Consider the following 9,919-nt stretch of genomic DNA (forward strand, 5'->3'; position numbering starts at 1 on the left):
ACCAAGTTTGGTGAAATTCCAGTCAATGTTACTCAAGTTATCGCGTAAACGAAAGCGGACGGACGTACATACGGACGGACGGACAACCCGAAAACATAATGCCTCCAGCACCACTTCGTGGCGGAGGCATAAAAAGACAGATGGTCGCTAAGACAAGTGGTAAAGATGGTAATGGTTCCAGCGCAGCTTTGATTGAGAGTTTCTCTTCCATCTCTACATAATATAGGTGAAATGAATGGTTTGCACATTTCCCGGCGACGTTTTGCACATTTCCCGGCAAAATTGAACATTTGCACATTTCCCGGCGTCACGTTTGCACATTTCCCGTTGATGAAATTTAGAGATTTGCACATTTCCCGGCAAGACGTTTGCACATTTCCCGGCGTTTGCACATTTCCCGGTGAGACGTTTGCACATTTCCCGGCTCCACAGGGGTATATTAATCACAATGAGTGATAGTTCTAGTTATTTTAAAAAACTAGAGGAAAAAAACATATCAAATTTGAAACTAACCTAGGCTTTTGGGTCAATTCATACTCCAAACAACCTAATTTTGTACTGATATTTGAGCTCAGTTTCAATAATTTTTAGAATGTTTACAAAATGTGTTGTACATTCCCATATATGCTTGAAATGAGAAATTTATACTACAAAACATGTACTACATTGTTGAAGTGCTCCAGCCAACAATAAACTTTGGATCTCATAATTTTAGGAGATATTTTAATTGACTTTAGACAAAACAATGCCTGTTTTGTTTTTGTGTTTTATATGTGATCTGTAGAATGGGGAGGAGGTGGGTTTGTAACTGGAGTACCCCTTCACCCTAATAAAGGGGTCAGGTTGCAGCATTCTGCTTCATTCAACCTTAACCCTAATATTTCTGAGGTATTTTTAGTCTTGCTATAACCGAGGGGGCGGGGGGGGGGGGGGGCATTATGGGCCCCCAAGATCTCAGTCCTGGATAGTATGGTTCATGAAAAAAATGATAAAATAACATTGATAGTGCGATCATTCCATGGTAAGATTCAGGTGACCGACTAGAGTACTTAAGTCTTTCTTGTTTTTGTATACTCATGAAAATTTACATTTAAACTCAAGATAATAAAAATCATAGCGACAAAAAAATTCAAGTATTTTGCAGAGGGCATGTCTCCAGTATATTCTTTAAATAAAGGAAACATTATACTCAGATTATTGCTACACTTTTGCAGTAACTATTATGACAAATACAAATATACATGAGAGAAATAAGGAAAAGAAAATTCTCTTTATTTTCATTGTCACACTATAAAATAATTTTAAGCAGTGCAACATACTGCCTGTGACTGTAGACTATGAAAGCCACTATCTTCTGCTTTCTCTGTCTGGTTGGTGGCCACAGGGCTGTCGAGAGTGGCATCACATCCCATCGGGGTTCGACCTTCGGCATTAGCACTCTGCAAAAACACACAAAAATCACACAAAAAAAACCCATAAAGTCAGCAAAACTTCATGAACTCAACCTAAAGGTATAACATACTATAGAAATATCACACATGTCAACATGGAAAAACAAAAATCATAAATCTACATGTACTTACTTTGTGCTCAGGTCGACTAAACGTAGATGACTTGTTCCTTTGATCTGGCTTGCCCCTGTGAATGTCAACACAAAATGCATGTATGTAACGGATATCAAGTTTAGTCAAGGCTACATACAACTGTACACGTAGGGTCTCCTTGTGGTTGCCCTGAGGTGCACATTTGCTTTACACACGAGCCTAGAGAATTTGCTGAAAAATTAGAGTCTAACTTGTTCTCAGTGCCAGATTGTCCAGCTAGTTAAAAGGATGGTACAGTATTGGTGGAGATGAGAATTGGGCTTAACTTTTTGCAAGATACCAAGAAAACACTCATGATATAGTACAGAGCATACCATTTTAAGAGGAATTCAAAGTTTCTTTGATGAAAATCGGGTTTGGAATGAATGAAACATCCAAAAAACAAAGTAAAACAAAGCGATCGTAATAAAATGTGGGTCCCACACTTTATTAGAATCTTTCTTTTTTTCTCAGCCATTTCAAAACCAATTTTCATAAAATAAACATTGAATTCCTCATAGAATTTCATGCTATTTCATATTTCTTAAGAGTTTTCTCATAATCTCACCAAAAAAAATGTTGGAAACCCGAAATTTGGTTTTAACCAAAACTGTACGATACCTTTAAATTTCACAAATGCTGCAGTACTCAATATCAATGCATATAATTGCTCAAATTGCAGGCATGTCAGGCCAGTGGTTTGGTGCCTGATACCAGTATTAAATCTTATATCTGTCTAGTCTGTATCATATCATATGCAAAATAGCTCAAAAAGTAGTTAATGGATTGGGATGAAACTTGCAGGAAAGGTTGAGAATGACACAAGTAACAAATGATTAACTTTTGGTAGTGATCCAAGAATTTTGGGGAAATTTATGAAGGATTTTTTATATTTTGGCAGGTAGGGTCAATGAACTTGGGAGTTCAGGCTGCGCATATTTGAGGTCTGCATACCCGCACTAAAGTGCGTGATCTAGTTTCTGCCAGCTAGGGCGAGGCGCGCCTTGCAGTTGAAGGTTCATGATGTTACAAAGGCTTCTATATTGGGAAATCGGGTGACTTTCGACACACGATGCTATACGTATGACTGTATGGGTGGAAATCATTAATATCTCTGTGGAAGAAAAGATCAGTGGTGGAAAGAGCTGCATGCTTGGCGGAGGTCTGCGCTCTCAGAATGCTTTTCTAGTTATATTACTGTACAATGTGATTAATACCCCCATCTAAAACTGAGGGAGTTGCAATGTAGCTAACCCAACAATAATTTTGCATGCTTTTTATTGAAAAAAAAACCCCGTTACCATGGCAACACATTGTTCAACAACGAAAGAAGATGAAGATTGCCCATCTATGGACTAAAGCAGTCACATGCACCAAATTACAAGCCAAATGCTAAAAAAAAAACAACAACAACAACAATATGAAGGAGTTAGGACATGGGTATACACTGTACGATTTGTAGGAAAACTACTGCCATGGCAACTGATTTCTTAACACTCATGGAAAAAGATGACTTGCATAGTTACAATGGTGTACATACCACACTGATCACAAGTGCCAAATTTCAGCTCATTTGCTTTAAAACTGAGAGACTACTGTAGTTTTACATTTTGTGTTTTTTATGGAAATTTGTCACTGCCATATATGGTGATTCTGAAAAAAAGAAAGAAGCAAGTGTTTTGCACATCTATACAACGTACCTTAAAGATGATAGTTGTCACACATGCAAAATTTGGGGTCAATTGCTCAAAAAACAATGTGAAAGTTTGAGGAAAATCTACAAATGTTGCTGCTTTCACTCAATCCACATTGTACTTTGGGTTTACGTTCCCTTTAACACAAAAGTGCTACTGTGTAGCTACAGTAGTCAGCTTGCTACATGGTTGGGTTTGGGAGCTTGAGGGAAGGAATTTCAGCCAAAAAAAAAAAAAATAAATAAATAAATAAACAAACATGCTAACAATTGGTGGCATTCACAATGTGACAAGTGGTATACCTGGATGAGACATAGCACCAAGTTCCAGGGCAGAATTTCTGTGGGAATTTTTGTCCATGAAAATTTGAGTGAAAAATGAGGCTACACTTTAGTTAGCCATTTCTTAAAATAAGTACATACACACAAGTTTGTAAAGGCATGTGTCTAATACATGTACAGGTGTAGTGATGTACAGCTGTACTTTGTACAGGGGTACTATGCAATCAATATGACTTACATGTACTAATGTACATTTGTATCAAGTTGGTCACTGGCATGATATTATGTGCAATACTTAGCACTGCATCATCAATGTCCATGTCATTGCTAGCGCACATATAAAATGCATCCAAAGCTTGCTGTGGCGGCTATGCAATATTTAATCGCCTTTCAACACAGGGAATCGGTTTCATCTTCTGCAAAGTGTTTTGTTTTGTTGGGTAGTTCAATTATTTCTGACTATAAATAGTCATCTTGTGTTCCAGATTTAAAAAAGTAAAGAAAACAAACAAAAAGAAAATTCCATGGATTTGTAAACATCACTGTAAACATTCCAAATTCCTTTCCCTTCCCCTGTACCAAAATCAGTCAGTCTGCCACAAACAAGGTAAGGGCTACATGGCAGCTGTGCATGTGACAATGTGACAAACACACACTTGCACTTTCAACTTCAACATAACTCGCCATGTGTTTCTGGCTTGGTTACGATGAACGGTGTACATTTGATGTCATTTATAAGCAGAAAACAACTGCTGATTGCCAAATCCTCTAAGAGGTACTTGTATTAAAAGGAACTTAACAGCTGAGAACTGAAAAAGTTCCTTCAAATATCTCATAAGTGTGAGATCACAAGTGTTTGATTGTTATGAGCATGCTGCATTACCGGATGGCTCTCACTTTATTCCAGAATGTGATTGCAGCCTTGTTGTGGTGGTCAAGACTTCCATCATTCAAGTCTGAATAATGTCATGTGAATCTCAATCAAATCAAATACATTTTGTACTTCACATAGAGATGTAAGTTCCGTATTGATAAGTTTATCCATGAGTAAGAGTTCTATGTACCTACATTGTATCTATTATCATTTGCCATTCTGATGCCAATCAGAATCAACACCAGGAGCTTAGAAGTTCCTTGAACCCCGGTTGCCCCAGCAAACCACTTGGGAGCCACAATCCTGTGCTGTATTCAAGACCATGCATGCACACATGCTTCATCTTTTAAGCTAGTGCAATTGTCATTTCACCAGAGCCAGCGTGGTGGGTAGGTTCCCAAAGGTAAGGAAAGCTCACTTGTAGATTAAAAATGATACCAATCATAGAATTTGTAGATCTACTTCGAATCAGCTTCACTTACATGCACCTATCCATGTAACATTTGCCAGATTCCCACAGAATACTGCATGTCCCCCTAAAAATAACAATCAAACTTTTTGCAAAAATTACTAGACTTTAAAGATAGTGAATCAATCAAAAGGCAATTTCAATTTCATTGTGTTCTCACACAAAAATGTCTCTATTAAAAGACTAACTGCTCAGTAAAAGTGGATATTTTCGCGCAACTAATTTTTCGCGCTTCTAATTTTTCGGGCTTGGCAGGGTAAGAAGAGTTTCGCATGTTTTTAATTCCGTGGAATCAAGACATTACGCAAAGGAACATATGGCAAGCTAAAATATTCGTGTGTATTTATTTATTAGACTTATGAAATGAATAATTTGTTACATCAGTAAGGAAGCAGGTTTTTTTATTTTTGGCAAGGTGTGTAAATGAATGATTAAGGAAAGGTATCAAATTATTAACTCATGGAAGATTGGATTAAGCTCTTCTTTTTTTTTTCTTTTCTTTATATTATTCTTTTTTTGCTGGAAGATAATCATGAACAATAATATTTACATATTTATACATCTTTCTATTCACCTGTTGATATAATATCACGCACGAATTTGAATTTATTTGTTAGTTGTCCTGTCAGTTGTGGGTAAAATAGTTTCATGCATATGGATGCCAAGACCACCCAAGTGCTTAGGAAAAGGACCCATGACATGCTTTACAATGATCCATATTTCTCTGTGACCACTTTACCAAATTGAATGGGGTTTTCTGCAAGATGTACATGTATGTAAGAAGTTATATCTCTCACTCTCAAGCTTCTGGGGTTGATTCTGACTGACATCAGAATGGTACATGTTAAATGGATCCGTAGGCAAATCAAGTAAAATTAAGTAGATACACATTACATGCAAAACTTTGATGCACGTATTGTATTCTCGCAAAAGACATCTTTTCAGAATAAATATTTAGGACAGCACCTTTGGTAGATTCTTGATTTCAGTAGATGCAAGTCTCACAGATCACAAAACTTTTCAAACATTCCATAGACATCATAGTTCGCCTTCACATGAAAGCTTTTTGAATGCATGCTCCAACAAGAAACCATTGACGTTGCCAGTTGATTTCAAGGATACTTTCACCAATATTATTCATTATTTCTATAAGGCATTTTAAAGGCGCATTCAAAACAAATATCATTGTCTGCTTGATTTGCATGTGCAATACTAGAGCATATTGAACACCGTATTCCCCATAGGATATTGTAGTAAAGTGGCCATACAATAATTATACTATATTGGATGGCTATGAATGGGATACCAGGGAATATTGCACGAGTTAGGTCCAATATTGCACGAATCGAAGATGAGTGCAATATTGACTATAATGAGTGCAATATTCCCTGGTATTCTATGAATCAAGGCCATCCAATATAACTATTATCATCTATACAATCAAGTACAGCAACCATGAACTGCACAAAATTACCAGGCTTCTACTCGTCTTTGAAGTTGACACGGCATTCCCATCCCAGCGCTGAAAAGGGGAAGCCCCTAAAACTGCGTATGAAACAAACAACTAGCAAGATGTTTGCGCGCTTGTGAAAGTAACAAAATGACGCGCACTGGTAGCAAGCGTTCACGCAATAAACGAGACAGAATTGAATATTGTGTGATCTTGAACGGCAAGTACCAACGGTAGCCTATGGGGAATTAATACGTTGGTCTCTGCGATTCGTTCAATATGCTCTGATATTGAACGGTAAAAATTGAGCGGACTACAATACGCGTTTTTAATGCGCCGCTAAAACGTCCTATATAGATGATAATACACCATATTTTGTCTTGTCTGTTGTGCGAACCCTTGTTACAAGCAAACAAATTCTTCCTTCAAGGGCGAGTCAAAACCTCTGGCAGAGTCTACATGTAATTCACATTCCAGTAACCTCTTTTTTTCATACCTTCTATAGATAAAGACTACACATGTATAGATAATAATTACATTACAAGGCATCAATTCATGGAATACAAGGGAAAATTGCACTTGCAAGGGCCAATATTCCCTGGTATCCCATCCACTGCCACACAATAAAACAAGGAAAAGTAGAAATTACGCGGTGCGTAATATATGTCCCCGCCGGAAGTAGCATTTAGTAGCCAAATGTACAATATAGGTCAAAAGATCAAGGTCAAAGGTCAAAGAAGTCAAAGGTCAAAATTCTATGTAGAAGTTTTGAAGCCCTCACCTAGTGCCATCACAAAAAGCAAACGGAATCGAAATCGGGTTAGAAATGGCGGAGTAGCATTTTGTAGCCAATGTACAATATAGGTCAAAAATCAAGGTCAAAGGTCAAAGAAGACAAAGGTCAAAATTCTGTGTAGAAGTTTTGAAGCCCTCACCTAGTGCCATCACATAAAGCAAACGGAATCGAAATTGGGTTAGAAATGGCGAAGGAGTAGCATTTTGTAGCAAAATGTACAATACAGGTCAAAAATCAAGGTCAAAGGTCAAAGAAGTAAAAGGTCAAAATTCTGCGTAAAAGTTTTGAAGCCCTCACCTAGGGCCATCACTTAAAGCAAACGGAATTGAAATCGGGTTACAAATGGCGAAGGAGTAGCATTTTGTAGCAAAATGTACAATATAGGTCAAAAATCAAGGTCAAAGGTCAAAGAAGTCAAACGTCAAAATTCTGTGTAGCAGTTTTGAAGCCCTCACCTAGTGCCATCACATAAAGCAAACGGAATCGAAATCGGGTTAGAAATGGCGAAGGAGTAGCATTTTGTAGGCAATGTACAATATAGGTCAAAAATCAAGGTCAAAGGTCAAAGAAGTCAAAGGTCAAAATTCTGTGTACAAGTTTTGAAGCCCTCACCTAGTGCCATCATATAAAGCAAACGGAATCAAAATCGGGTTAGAAATGGCGAAGGAGTAGCATTTTGAAGCAAAACGTACAATATAGGTCAAAGGTCAAGGTCAAAGGTCACAACTGAAATTCTGTACAGAAGTTTCAAAGCTCCCATGTAGTGCTATCATATAAAGCAAACAGAATCAAAATCGGGTTAGAAATGGCGAAGGAGTAGCACTTTGAACATTTTGATCACACACGGACGCACGGACGGACAGACGGACACACAGACACACACACGTACGGAGCCCGTTTCATAGTCCCCTGCTCGAACTCATTCGGCGGGGACAACAAAATAATCCTATCTTTTCGACCATATAATATTACAACCAGACACACAGACAGACATAACACTTCCCCTGGCATCCTACTGGGATGCACACTTCAAGAATGCCTCTCCCCCATTACACCTCATTAGAAACTCAGTATATTATTGTTACCACTGACATGGGCAGCTTCATAAGAACTAAAAATTTTCTCTAGGAACCTTGCCAGATTTATAGCTTTGGTTTCATTACTAATATTCAAAGCATGTTCAAGATGCCAGGCCCATCAACCTGGCTCCTATGAACAAGTGAATTACATCCACCCTCTGGGCAAGAAAGAGTAAGTTTGTACCCTCGCCTCAGCCCCAGAACCACCTGTTGGGATATTACTCACGGGTAGAGTGCCATCCTACGGCTCTCTTCCTCCTTGGAGTCACCAAACGATGCCTCAAGGTTAGCAGCTGCTTCCTTGAGGTGCTCTGGTATGGCGAAGGGCCGGTCCTCAGGCAGTGACTGCCCTTTTCTGCAGATTGGAAGTCAAGGTAAGACAATATGGGATCTGACTGTAACTAGGGAAACACACACTACCAGTATTTCTTGATGGAAAAAACATCAATAAAAGCACCACATCATGGAAGACAGAATGATATAACCATGCATACATGTACAAAATATTATGTCTTTCATGAGAACACTAATGGCATTTTAAAGGGTCACACATCAAGGAAAAAATGTAGATCCACATTGAATACATGCTCAGTGAACACACCTGTTGATGTTCTCCAACTCCTCAGCGTTCTCTGCTCCATACAGACGTCTATTCTCCTCCTCAAACTGGAAAGCCATGAACTCATTGAGGTCATTCACCTGCAGTGGTTGAATATGAAGGAAAAGCAACATGCAAACAAGAAACATGTAATAACCACCATAAACCAATCAGCACAAAACATATCAAAAATATGATTACCAAATAATGTGGCTTATAATTCATGGCAACTGTTCTATAAAAATAATCATGAGATGTAAAAATCTTGGTTCTACAAAATACAGAAGTAATCAATATTTATCTTTTTGTTGACCAGCATACAGGGATCTATTGTAAGGTCTATCATGGCTATGAAGACCAAACCAGTAAAGCTTAATTCAGTATTCATCATGTCAAGTTTGATTTACAGTTTGTTTGAACTTGATGTCATACTTGTATGCAAGTCTGCCAGACAATCTAAATCAGAAAGGAGTCAACCGTAAGCCTTTTAACCCTAACTACGCCAGGGGGTGGGGCCCTCCTTGATGTGAAAAGCTATCTCCGCGATGTTTCATGACTTTTTTCTTTCCAGTGTCGCATATTTTGACACCAAATTTGCGATGCTCAGGTGCGCGGTTCCGAAATTGCCCATAAATATGTACGTCAATGGCCGAGATCTGGAGGGGGAGGGGGGGTGTCCTGGGAAGCACTATTTTCTTGAGTTGTTGGTTTCCCGAAGGTCAGCTGACTCAAAAAATTCATAAAATGAAAATATCACTTACAGCATCCAAAGAACATATAGCATCCAAAGAAATCAAATTTTGCTACCAAACAGGCACAAGATACAATCCCTGATTCAACTGTACCGTACTTACCGGTCTTTTCTTCTTTCGTTTACTTCTAGACTTTTTTGGCTGTGAAAGAGGAAAAATAAGTGAAAGGTCATGATCACTCTATAATAAAAAATTCCTACTTCAGCCATCAGTACAAGGGTTGACTACTGTATTTTATATTCTTTGAGGGTTTCCATGGTGGTGGAACATTTCATGGCGTGTGATTTCACAATACACAATGTATTTTTTATTTTTTTTAATGTGAGTGTGGTCCTAAAAAGGA

The 9,919-nt window shown here is 38.2% G+C and overlaps 2 long non-coding RNA genes across 2 annotated transcripts; both read right to left on the bottom strand.

Moving 5' to 3' along the window:
- Positions 1 to 1,356: 1,356 nt before the first annotated feature.
- On the bottom strand, positions 1,357 to 8,464 carry LOC140229971 (uncharacterized). Its single transcript, XR_011901347.1, has 3 exons — positions 8,453 to 8,464; positions 1,584 to 1,638; positions 1,357 to 1,439 (listed from the first exon to the last, which is right to left on the bottom strand). It is a non-coding gene; the product is annotated as an uncharacterized lncRNA (long non-coding RNA).
- Positions 8,465 to 8,563: 99 nt separating this feature from the next.
- Positions 8,564 to 9,712, bottom strand: LOC140229891 (uncharacterized). The gene is made up of 3 exons (XR_011901333.1): positions 9,679 to 9,712; positions 8,828 to 8,925; positions 8,564 to 8,581 (listed from the first exon to the last, which is right to left on the bottom strand). It is a non-coding gene; the product is annotated as an uncharacterized lncRNA (long non-coding RNA).
- Between the last annotated feature and the right edge of the window lie 207 nt (positions 9,713 to 9,919).

Source organism: Diadema setosum, chromosome 6 (genome assembly GCF_964275005.1).
Source record: "Diadema setosum chromosome 6, eeDiaSeto1, whole genome shotgun sequence".
NCBI lineage: Eukaryota > Metazoa > Echinodermata > Echinoidea > Diadematoida > Diadematidae > Diadema > Diadema setosum.